Raw genomic sequence first — 12,751 nt, 5'->3', positions numbered from 1 at the left:
ACAGATTGGATACTATGAGATAAACTCCAGCACATCAATTTACACGATTAATAACTGCCAGAATAATTGCAATTCATTTAGAAGTTGGAATCAAATCATAAATCACTCCCAACAATGTGTTAAATAACAAGCACCAATTTTCATACAGAATTGCTGAGTATGGCATTAGTAATATAAGCAGGGTTACAAATACAGATGCTTATTCCCTAGTATTGCTCACAGTATTACTTACACATCTTGCCCACATTTTGCCCTAACATTTTGTCCCCAGTGGTATCACATACCAAAGTATTTATTCCCAGCTGGCATGTTATTTCTTTTGGATTTCCACGTAGCTACTTTGCTTATTATTCAGTGGACTTCTGCCATATGTTTTGCCCAGAAATCATATACATGCTTTACAGACCTTCTTTGAGTCATTTTAGAAAAAGAAGGATTTTGCAGGCTGCAGCAGTGATTTTCTGTGATAGCAGAACTGCTCCTAAACACCACTGACTATGGTGACTGTGAAGAGAAACACCTGATTCCTGTTTGCAGACTTTCTATAGGGCCTTTATACATGTAGTTGTAAAGCACAACCACGATTAAAGCTCTCAAGTGCAAAACCTTATGCTCACAACTTGCTATGGAAAAGAGGGAACATTTAAGATCTGTGACAAACATGCACTTTTCTAAATGCCTGTGATGGCCTTCTTCCCATGAGTAGAGCTGGTGAGAAGGAGGCAAAAAGGCATGTCCATCTCCTCCTATTCTTCCTATGCTTATTCTTGGCAAGTACAGCACAATGGCATCCTGCCTTCCTCTGTCTCATCACCAAATATAGATAGACTTATTGCCTTCTCTGTCCCCTTGCATATGACTTTGGGAAATAATCTAGAAATCAACTTTGTCATTATATTCACCTTGAGAAGAAAAGCACATCCTTCCTCCCTCTTATCTGACATAACCCTCATGCAGGATAAGGCTAAGGTTTAGTGGAATTCCAGTGCCTTGCATTCAAGATAATTGTGCTTCAAAAAAAGAAAGTCCCATAACACATGCAATATTCACGGACTGTGGGAGATTTTCTTCAGCTTCACTGAGCTTTGGACCTAGCTTCATATCATCTGAAACTTCCCATGGTCTCTAACTGCATCATTATTGGACTCTCCACAAGACTGAATGGGACCTACCAAGACTCCCCTAAGTACAACTTCAATTAGCTCCATCTCCTTCTTAATTCAACAGTTGATCTAATGATGTTTTGAGTGAGGCTTATTCCACATTTGCTCATCAATAATATATCTCACATCTCGGCCCTAGAGATTTCTATATTTATCTTGCCTGGGATTACAAGGAGGACAGGAGGAGACTGTAAATAGTTTGCACCATTCTTCTCAATTTATCAAGGACTTCTGATATGGAGAAGATCACTGGCTGGATTGAAACCAAATTACAAAACAAATTACTTACCAACAACCATGCAAAGTATCAATGAAGTATAATAGATAATATAATAAATATAATGTGGCTGAAATGTATTTTGCTTACATTTGTTTACAAGTCACCTACCAGTAAAATTTCTGTCTGTAACAAAGCAGGAGGTGTATTTCTTACAACATTTTCCTGATGAAAATAGGTAGGTATATCTTCAGAGTACACCTGCTATGAGTAATGCTTTGTGCATGCCAGAAAACAGTCTGCATCCAGGTGAAATTCATAGGGCACTGCTGAGGGCTTCAAACATCATTGAAACTTCCACTGCCCTTGGGATTATACTGGATGATGCTATCTTCTTATTTTGCCTTTATATGATGCAGTTTTTAAGCACTTATTTGGACAGCTATCAAGTATCCTTAAAGACTCCCACAGATGGAGGAGCAGATGCACGGTAACCATCTGGGGCCAGAACTATGATTAACTTTCAAGTTAATGTGCCTGTTAAGAATGGTCTGCATATTAGAAATGTTTCTTCCATTTCAACCAGGAAAAACACAACACGGTTTAAAAGTATCCTCTAGATTTGGGTGCCCAGCATGAGAATTTTTTTTTCTGTTAGGCATGCAAATTCAGTGACACTTCTGAAATTTTGGAAGCTGGTGATCTCCTGTCCCCCTGGGCAAACCAGCATATCAATTCTTACATCATCAGCAACCATATCCACATCAGCTTTCAGCAAAGCACCAAAGGAATCTCCTTCCCTTCTTCTCCCTGCCTGATTATTGCGTTTGGTTACATTTTAGCTTTCCTGTTCAAGTCAGATGAATGTAAGAATCACAGATGGGTGATGAAGAGTCTATAAATGAAAATATAAATTGGGCGAAGTCAGAGTAATGGCTATGTCACCATGGGTAGAACAGCCTGAAGACCTTTATAAGTGACCTCAAGTATAGCTGGTCATGCTTAGCACGGGAATAGCCTCAGTGCTTTGAGAAATGAGAGAGACCATGTCTGACATATCCCCATTTAGCCTGCTGAACTCTATCCTTTCTCCCTTGAACCCAGTTTCAGTCAGAAATGACCTGTGTGCCAACTTGGACCAGGTGCAATTGGGCCAGGAGAGGGCATACAGAAACAGTATAACACAGATGGCCTAGTCATAGAACTAACAGGGGAACCAAGGATTGTAGATGCCAAGGGAGATGTCAGTATGCAGACATCCTCTGGTCCCTGGCATCCAAGAATGCCCTCACCTTGGTGAAAATATCAGGACTGAAGATGGGATGTTGCTGCCTCAAGTTGTGTCAAAGGACAAAGAGATGTGACAGGATGTTATCCCTTTCCCTCAAGAGCTCATGCAAACACTTGGAAGGAACTAGGCTTAACACTTTCAGAACCCACATGCTGTGTAAATGCAGGTGTCTACAGAGCTGAAAATAAGCTGATATTTTGCAACTGCCTGCTCTTGTATGCCCAGAGTTCCAACAAAAGCACAGCTACTGTGGGGTGAAAGGGCACCCTTTAGCCAAACTGGTGCACTGCACACAGAGAGAGTCAAAGGACACAGGTGGTTGTGTCACTGTGCAGATCCCTCATTTGCACTGCAGCTCCAGGGAGCCTCAGCCAGCCATCTACTCACACTGCTTATAACCATCAAGGACACAGCATCCTAAGGCAAGCTTCCCAAAACTTTGAAGATACTCAGACTAAGGGAGAGGGATTAGATTATTTGTTTGGGCTGCCTTTGATATGAATTTGAATGAAGAACTTCAGTAAATAGCATGTGCATGCTTCTCTTATAGAGACTCCTGCAAAAGAATCAGAGGGTGTAAAGTGGAATTATTTTTAAATTCAGATATAGCATTTTCTGTCAGGAATATCAGAGCTCTTTGTAATTTTTAGCTAATAAATCTGATTTAATCTTAATTATTAATTTCTGTGAAGTAGAAAAGCTGCAATGGATGCAAATCCCTTCATTCCAGCTCTGAAGAGTAGTCACCAATAGAGTGGAGAACATCAGCTGCATTGTAACTTGCAGTGATATCTCACTCCAGTTTAAAAGGAAGTGAAGACTATCATCTCTAGTTAAATTTCGTGAGGAGTGTGGGAGGTCAGGAAGCCACCTGCAAGCCTGGCAAGGCTAAGATCTGCTTTGCAAGACAGCTGCCACAATAACATTGCTCAGGCCTCATGGTGGTCAGGGCAGCAATGCAGGTCAGAGATCCACCCATTGCAAGAGCTTTGGTTTCTCAGTCAACAGCTGGGTCAGCCTGAAAATAGATCTTAAGGGAAAATCCTCAGCACCCTGCCAGGCTGCTGACAGCCTGCACGGGATGAAGCAGTCCCTGTTTGCATCGTGCTCCATCCCCACCAGCACTTCCAGGGTAGGAGCTCTCTGGCTAGTCCTTCCTTAGTCAGGGCAGTGTGTAAGCTTTGTGCTTACCTGGAAGCAAGTGCATTCTTGTTCCAATTCTTCATCTTGAGTCAATAATTTCTGTAAGAGCAACAGCCACAAAGAGATTAATGAAATCAGCAGTGCTTAACGTGACTAAATAGGTGAAGAAACCCAGCAGTAAAATTCCACTGCACATACAAAGTCAGACTATGACATCTCCTGCCTTAAGATGAGAGCATATGTACTGAATCCATTCATTTCAATGAAAGGAGAGACAGAAGGGAAAGTGTTAATTATTCTTTGTGGGTTGAATGAAATGCACTGTACAATTATCACCTTCTGTGTTCCCGTCTAATGACAGGCTTAACTTAAGAGAATTCTCCATACTGTCCTACGTATCACCTTTCCTCTGACATTATCTTCCTTTTCTTGGCTCCCTACATAGAATTTTAATGAGATCTTAATTGTTTTTCCATCAGCTGCAAGGATTTCAAACCCAAGTCATATGCTGGTTGTCATTTTGCAGAAGGTGGTACGGGGAGCTGTAGAGATGTTCTCTTGCTAAAAAGGAGCAGGAGGCAGCCCCCACACCTCCCACTGCATCCCGGGAAAGGGCTGTTGCTGTATTTCCAGTGCAGGCCTAGAGATAATAGCATGGTATTCCTGTGCTTACACAAGGGGGACTGGAAAAGTCTGTCACGCGCATGACTGTCACCACCTCCCTGGAACTCTGTTGGCTACAGGGAGGTTTAAGGTGTAGGTTTCTGAGCCTCAGCTTGACGAGCAGCACAGCCCTCCACTTCACAACCAGGGGACTCACGGGGGCTGAATGAGCTGTACATCAGCCTCCTCTTCTCTGTCCTTCACCATCTACTAGTCATTTGCACACTCCTTCTCTTCCTTCATCATGCAAGTCAATTTCAGTGATGTAATGTGTTTAAAGCATAGATTTACTTACTTCTCTTGAAAATTTTCAAGGGCATTCCTGAAGACATGGTTGATTCCCTGCCACGTCACAGCAAAAATAAGATGTTGCAAGAGCAGCTGGGTGGAGCTCACCATGTGAACTGACTGCAGGGAGAGCGAAGGCACCCATTGGTGCAGTGCTGGTGTGCACAAAGATGCTCTATGTTAGAATTATTGTTTATGGTCATCAAACTGCATTAAAACTAATTTAGTGCGGAGAGGTTACCCCAAATTTTGTTACCAGAGTATTTCAGGCTGGCTGTGGGAGCCTTTCTCTAGGCTGAGAGCATGGACAGAAGACTGCTGTGTGGGGAGAAGTGGGACAGCTGCAGGCAGGTCAAGTCAGGCACAGGAAGAAAAGCCTGGTCTCTATATGGGTTCCAAAGGCTGCCATCCCTGCAAAGGGCCTGGACCATGAAACCAATGGCAATTGATTACCATCCCTCACTTACCATAGCTATCCACAATCCTATTATAACTTAAAAACAATATCTGACACTGGTCTATGAGTTATGTCAGACAATGACAGCATTTCAGAAATGCTGTTGGTCACATTGCTATCATATCTTGATCATACCTTGTCCAAAGGGCATGAAATCAGAGGAAAATACGACTTGCCAACATTTTAGAGAAAGCAAGTTTTGGGTCTAGGAGGAAAAGCCCTGCTGCCCACTCTGAATCCTGTGCTCCCCCAGCTGAGCAATGCTGTACAGCCTAGCCAGCTGTGTTTAACTAATGCTGAGATATTTTTGTTATTCATCCACGTACTTGATATTTATTAAAATATTTCTAACAGCCTTTCTCCTGCACATTATTCCATTTCAGTGCATGGAGCATACAATGACAGCTTCCATTTAGCTGTCTCCCGTAATCACATCTTCTGCCCTCCAAAAATATCTCTCTCTCTTATGGTAAACGGTATGGGAGCAATAGCATCTTTTATGTCATAGCTGCTGTGTGACAACTATGTGGTTTCCATCCACACCTTACACTCGTTATAGACATTCACATTTTGACAGCTAGATTCTTCCCTTTTGGGCCTTAGTGCCAATCCAAATCTCAGTGAAGTATAAGAAAACAAACTAATTAGCAGGCACTGGAGAGTTTGAATGTTGCCCAGAGATATACATTGAGAACTAAATAAAAGAAGCCTATAGTGCTTATTAAGTAAGTGACTTGAGCTTGCCTGGTTTTTATTTGCAATGACACATCTCCTGCGACTGGGAACCTTGGGCAGCTCTGCAACTGGAAACTTGGTCAGAGCACTGTAATAAGACAGTGTCCAGACTCTCCACATTAATATCCAAGGGTACTAGAAGTACCCCCTCAGTGACTGACCACGACCCACTTTGCTATCCATAGAGCTTTACAGTCATTCACGCAAAATGCTTCTTTTTGTCAGTAAATATGAAGGAAACACAAATAAACTGATGAGACCTGGGAAACCCGCTCCTTCTTTCATGGGTTAACTTTCATTAACTATCACAAACATTTAAATCAAAGCAAACACTGAAGGTATGAGTGGATTTTCAACTCACTGACAAGACACACTGCCTTCAGGACCTCTTTTGTGCCCATTATAAATAGAAGGCCATAACATTGCAAAACTAAAATCAGTGCTGACAGTCCAGTTCTTGCCTTCTTTAAAGAAATTGCCAAAATGTGCAAAAATTTAAACATTCAGAGAGATAACACACTACTCACTCAATGAACCTCATTTGTAATTTACAGATTGTTATTGCTGGTATCATTCTAACACCCCATACTTGCTTAAAAAATGTGTCCCTTGCCTACAGCTTTAGGCAGATCATCCTAACAAGCCAGTAACAAGCAATCCAGTGCTGCTACTGGAGCTGAACTGAATAGGTTCCCATTGTATCAAAAGTGTGGGACTACTCAGTCTGTAGCTGAAATGTAAAGGTCCATGCAGGGCTGATGCATGTGTCATTCCTTATATATCTGGGTGAATTCCTTTTTCAGAGGGTAATCAAGCCTCTCAGTGTGGGAGACAGTCAAAAGGGCCCACGCTGCCAGACACTTTCCTCCCTCCTTCTTCTAAGAAATGTGTGATACACATGTAAAAAGCAAAGTATTTTAATTTGGAAATTCTTCTGAAAATCTTACAACAACTCTAGTTTGGGTCCCTCATGCTTCCCATTCCTCACTGCACACCTGGCTCCTTGTCTTTGCTGCATTTTCTGATGCTGGGCAAAAATCTCTCAACGGCCTTCTGAAAGCACACTCTTTTCACAAGCAATTCCAAATTAAACTGGAAAACAGTCTCACTTGAGAAGCAAGCATGCAAATAAAACTCCATAAAAGTCCCTGAACAAGCTCTATCCTGAGAAAGAATGACCCTGTGCTGGATTGGGGCAAGATTAAGCAGTGATATCCCCAGGGACTGGAAGGCTTCCAAAGGGATTAAAAACCCTTTAAACATAATCCCCTCTGTGACCAAAATCAAAATGTGAATGTAGCTCTTTGGAAGTGAAACTTTATTCACCCCAATAGCCTTGCATTGAGGCACCATGAAAAGTGCCTGCATCTTCAGCCAACAACTTTCTGCATCCCTTGGCAGAGAGCTGCAGTGCTGAGAAACATGTAATGTCCTTGCCCGGCTGCCTGCTTTCCTCCTGAGGAAATGTGTATCACTGATATACGTTTGATCCCATCACCTGGCAATGCACATGCATGCACAAGGCCCCTGACAAGAGAGGAAGATAGAATATCTAGTGGGTGTGAACCCTGACCACAGCAGGAGGTTGGAACTAGATGAGCTTTATGGTGCCTTCCAACCTGATCCATTTTGAGATTCTATGCTGATTCCATGATATGTGAATCTCATGATCACAGTGAGCATGTAAATACATATGCGGTTTATTCGTGTATTCTTCCACACAACACACAAGGCTAGCAGTGTGTGTGTGTGCCTTATGGCTTTAGGAGGAGCTGCAGGGGCAGTTTGAGAAAACACTGCATAGAATCATAAGATGGGAAAAGACCTTTAAGATCACCAGATCAATGTCAAATCAGGGCAGAAAATCTCCAATGGATCTGGAGCTCCGGATCTATTAGATCCACCCAAAATAAGGCACAGAAAGAACACTATGAGATCCCAAACATTGTACTTTTTCCCATTACTTATAAAAAAGCTAACTCATATCTTTGCCCATGCTACAGAAAACCCTGAGACAAGTCTGTTCTCAGGTCACAGGAAGCAGTGACATAGTGGTGAAAAAAAATCATCTTTCCTCCCAGTTCACATCTGTGTGGTTCCCACTGCTGGAGCCAAGATTTTTTTTGGTCCTTAATTTTAATCATGCATGCAGAAAATGAAAGCTATGTAGCACATTTCGCCCAAGCCAGAATCACAGACGCTGTGTCTCCTCACTCCCACCAATGGCCTTTTGGGGCCACAGCGCTCCTGACTGTTCAAGAGCACACTTTACTGACAACTTACACAACTTCACAAATAACAAGTATGGAATGGCAAAGGAATTTTCTTCTCTTTCCCTCTTTTTTTTTTTTCTTTCTTCTTTTTAGTTGCACTAAATCTATACAAACCAATTATAACTCTGACTGTGCCAGTAAATGAGCTTTTCCAGCTGGGAACAGCTTTCTATCTAAACTAAAGGATTGGAAGTACTTTGCAAGAGAGAGGCAAAACTAGTTCAGACACATCATTCTCAAAAGTAGTGTAAAAAGGGAGAAGAGACTAAGGGACCTGCCAAGACCTTTCCATTTCTACCTGCTATGGGCTTTCATGGAGAGAAACCAGTTGCTGTCTCACAGAAGTGATGAAGGCCTGGCTCCTCTGCCCTGGTATAACTTGATGCTGGGAGAAACTGGATGGGCAAAGTAATCCCAAAAAACGGATGGTTCCTTTTCCCCTTATTTTGAGGAAGATGCTCCCCAGTATGCAGTATAAGGGGGTGTGGGGGAAACGTGATACCACCATCACCACCTCAGAATAATAATGAAACTTCCCACACAGGCAGATCATACAAGACTTTTCATATGCCCTCCAAACTATCTATTTTCTCAGTTGGTTCGGTTTTTTGTTTTTTTTTTTTGGCTTCAGAATGATACCATAACCTACAGCAAAATCACAATTTCTTCCTACTCATGCTGAGGGAGCCCTTAGCTCTGTGCATTTCCACCACAAGCCCTCTGTAAAGCACATGAAAAAATATTCTTTGTTTCCTAACAGTGGCATAATACCAGGACATAACACAATCAGTACATAACCACATGTATTAAGCTTCTTAAGGCAACCACTTGTGTGACTTGTGACAAGCTTTCATGGATAACACTTATAAGCCCACTACAGAGCCCTTCCACATCTGTGTGGGTGCAGCAGCATTAAGAGTCAGGCATGGGCTGCCTCAGGCTGACCATGAAGCAAGGAAAACAGGAGAAGACTACACAGTAATTTACAAGCCAATGACCATTCTTCCCAGACCTCCCTCTACTTTTTTCAAGATACATTAAGTACTCTCATCTTATTAGAATTACCTTGATAATGAATAACCTATACTGTTCTTGCTTCGTAGCATATTGTTCTCTTGCACAGCACATGTCTATTACAAAATTTTCTGTTGAGATTAAGTTCCAGTAAAGTTCAGCAAAAAAAAAATCAGGTCAGGGCCAATTAGTGCCCTGGGGACAGGGGGAAGGGGTGTTCATTTTTTCCATTTAAGTATGTTTTTTCCATTTAAGTAAAATTTAGAAAATAACTTTACTTTCAGTCAATATACAAGTTCTTTGTATGTTTTTGTTTGGAGGCAGGCCTGAAAATGCTTAATTTCACTGAACCAATGCATCTTCTGTCAGTCAACAAGAGCATTCAGCTCAGACAAAGACTGAAATAAAGCAAACCAAATAAAAAAACATGGACATACAACTGTCATTTCCCAAAAGCTTCTTTCGGTCCCCGCTTCTCAGAAAACTACCCAAGCATTAAAGCTGCTGCCTCTCAGGGAAACTAATTATAACTCAGGAAAAAAAAAAAAAAAGAAACAAGAACAAGAAAAAATCCAACCCACACATTTAACTGAATATATAAAGGATAATTATGTCATTAAAACTAACAACATTTCAGACGGTAAAAGAATCACACGGCAAGAATGGATGTGTTGGACACCATCAGGCTCCCATCAGATTATTCACAATAAAAATGCAACCATCACCAAAATAATCTAATCCTTGTGTGCTTCCACTGATAGGGCTCAGATGTGTGCACTGGTATTTTTTAGCCCCAGCAGAGCTGAAAGGGTCAGCAATTCATTGTTTACTGTCTGGACTGAATTGACTCTTCGAGCTTCCTTAATGATACACAGACGGCCAATGCTTCATCTACCAAGGCATGTTGACTGCCATCCAAGTGAGTGTAAGCTTTCACATAGCTGTAAAGAAGGCTCCTCCTCACACAGTACAAAGAACACTCATAAAGCCTCTATTAATCAGTGCAGCTCTGTCTCAGTGGCGTGGGCAAAACAATCATCCTTTTAAGAAAAACGAACTCCTGGAATCAAAGAAATCTAATGGGTGCTGCAAGTAACACAGGAGGTAAGTATGCTTTCTGACCATAATGTATCATGAAAAAGAGCTGCTATCTCTATCAGCATAATCGCAAAGCCCAAAAGAAATCACGAGAACATATTTTCTGAATAAGTTCAATCATTCCCTGTTCTAACCTTGCCAAAAAAAGTGCTTGATAAAGTGAGCTGTTCTATGAGCAGCTGAGATAACATTACTCAGTGTCCAAGGGATTGCTGCTATGCCCCTCATACAACTGACCTTAACCTGTGTTTTTCCCAGTATCTTTTCCCTTCAACTTCAGGATCACAGCACACCTCTCAGTCCTCGCCACAACATTCCCAGTTTTTCCAGTGTTTGCTGCTCCTTCAAACAACTGCATCCCAGAAAAACTGAGTGCAGTACTTTCTAGATCCCTCTTTTGCTGCCACCATCACCACAGTGCTCTCACTTATTTCTATTTTCCATCTGACACCGCACAGTTCCTCACATCCCTTGCAAGTCCCCAGTCACATCTCCTGCAAAACCTTTGCTTTCCATTACTTTGGGGTGAGCAAGAGGCAGCGCATGCTGTAGCTGGTTTTAAAGCCACTCACATGTCAGTGGGGCAGATGGTTGCTGTACATCGCCTAGTTGGGACAAACAGAAAGGGCAATGGCTGACTGATCACAGCTTTGCCTTGAGGGGACGTTAATCAAGTCTTTGTCAAATTTCCAGCAGTCCTCATGAAATTCATAAGCATTGTAATGTCTCTGAGATGCCTCTTCGTCTTTCCAGATTGGCTGAAATTTGCTGACAGTTTGAAAGTTACGGGGAGTAGCGGGGGGAACCAACAGATGGACAGACAGCCACTGTGACTGCATAAGCCTCAGTTCCCTAGAAAACCAGACTAAAAATAGATGGAAAATAGAGGGGCTGACAGATTTAATTAATGTAAGCAGGCAAGGTTTCTGACAGCGAAGGCAAGTCCATTAACCTTCTCACTGGTCCAAGTGTTGCACGCAAGGCTCAGGTTCCTCTTTAGGCAGAAGCTAACACATCAATGTGGTGTTCTGGCTGCAGGAGACTTGTGGGCTCCCATTTCCAAGACAAAAGACACCCTTTCCCGCTGCTTCTTGGCATTAGTCAAGATCTGCCTCTAATGAATACGCAGAAATCTCTTAAACTTGTCTTGTGGTTTGTGTATTTTTTCCCCCTCCTCCTTCTCTGTTTATTCATACTTGACTTGGAAAGCTGCAGCTTGATGAAGGCATTAAGTCTCACATTCAAAACAATGCGTTATGTATTAAGGGTATAAATCACAGCCATGATGTCAGTGGAAAGACTCTTGTTAAATTCGATTGGTTTAGAGTGTCAATTAAAAGAGCTTTGAAACTCTGGTGAGTGTCAGAGCATCTCCTGGGGCTGAGGGCCTTCAGACAGCACAACTGGGCCACCCTTCATGTGCTGGGGCCAAGCAAAAACAACATCCACACAACACAGTGACTTACTGCTCTACTAACACGGGGCCCTCTACTAAAATCTGACAGAGCTGCTTCTAGCATTAGTGCAGGCTGTTGTACTGCTTTCAATGGGTGCAATCTAAGAAAGGATATATATTACAGCATGAGAAAAATTAGTAAAGCTTTCCTTTGCTCAATCTCTGCTTTTGGAATTAAAATTCCTTGCTTTACCCATTTAGCCCAGGCGGTAGCTAGGATGTCTGAATGTTGTCTTGGTTTGATCACACATTGTCCACAGTTTAGACACATTTTTCTTCAGTAATGCAGCACGTAACCTTTAAGATGCTCCCTTGCCCATTAACTGGACTGCTGGAGGAAGAGAATTTACCCTGTGGAAAAAAAAAAAAACAGCAGAAGTTTCATCTAAAAATTACTGCAAAATGCCCCTGCTAAGTGGTGACCAAACGTTGTTTGTGCACATCTATGATTTTAATTCCATATAAACATCTGAGGTGCTCATTCTATGGGCTACTGACATACTTCCCACACTTAACAGACCTAGCAATTTTCAGTTGAACCATTATTAACCTTTTGGACTCTCTGATGGCAGCAGGGCAGCTGAGAGACTGTACAGATAATTGCAGTAATATACAAGGACAGCAGAAACTAAAATCACTATAATTCGGTCAAAAGTGCTTAATCTTTTGCCCAAGGAAATTAACGTCATAGAAGAAGATTATCTGAGATAGCAAACTGCTGGGAGAACTCAAATCTTTTTTTGATCTGCTGCTCTGCTCCAGGCTTGTTTTCAGCTCATGCTGTGCAATCACACTGGGGCATTCTTGAACTTTTTGTTACCCAAAAAATTTTCCCATGTTACTGTTTTGTAGATATAATCACCTTATCAGGGCACTAGTCTTTTCCAGGGTTCTGGGCAGACCCCACAGCCCTACAGAGACTGTGTGATTTGCCTTTGCATCATCTCTGGTCT

General features: G+C 42.0%; 1 long non-coding RNA gene across 3 annotated transcripts in view; it reads right to left on the bottom strand.

The window, feature by feature from the left end:
• LOC149918905 (uncharacterized) overlaps positions 1-12,751 on the bottom strand; it is a 59,846-nt gene that overhangs the window by 24,141 nt on the left and 22,954 nt on the right. For all 3 annotated transcript variants that reach the window (XR_016464075.1, XR_016464073.1, XR_016464074.1), the window contains exons 5-7: positions 11,992-12,149; positions 4,773-4,920; positions 3,863-3,913 (exon numbers count right to left, since the gene is read on the bottom strand). This is a non-coding gene — a long non-coding RNA (uncharacterized LOC149918905). The remainder of the gene's footprint in view (positions 1-3,862; positions 3,914-4,772; positions 4,921-11,991; positions 12,150-12,751) is intronic.

The sequence above is a fragment of the Phasianus colchicus genome, chromosome 2 (genome assembly GCF_987193195.1).
Source record: "Phasianus colchicus chromosome 2, bPhaCol1.hap1.1, whole genome shotgun sequence".
In the NCBI taxonomy this organism is placed as follows: Eukaryota; Metazoa; Chordata; class Aves; order Galliformes; family Phasianidae; genus Phasianus; species Phasianus colchicus.
Note: the sequence above shows the minus strand (reverse complement) of the source record. Positions and strands in the feature narration are given on the sequence as shown.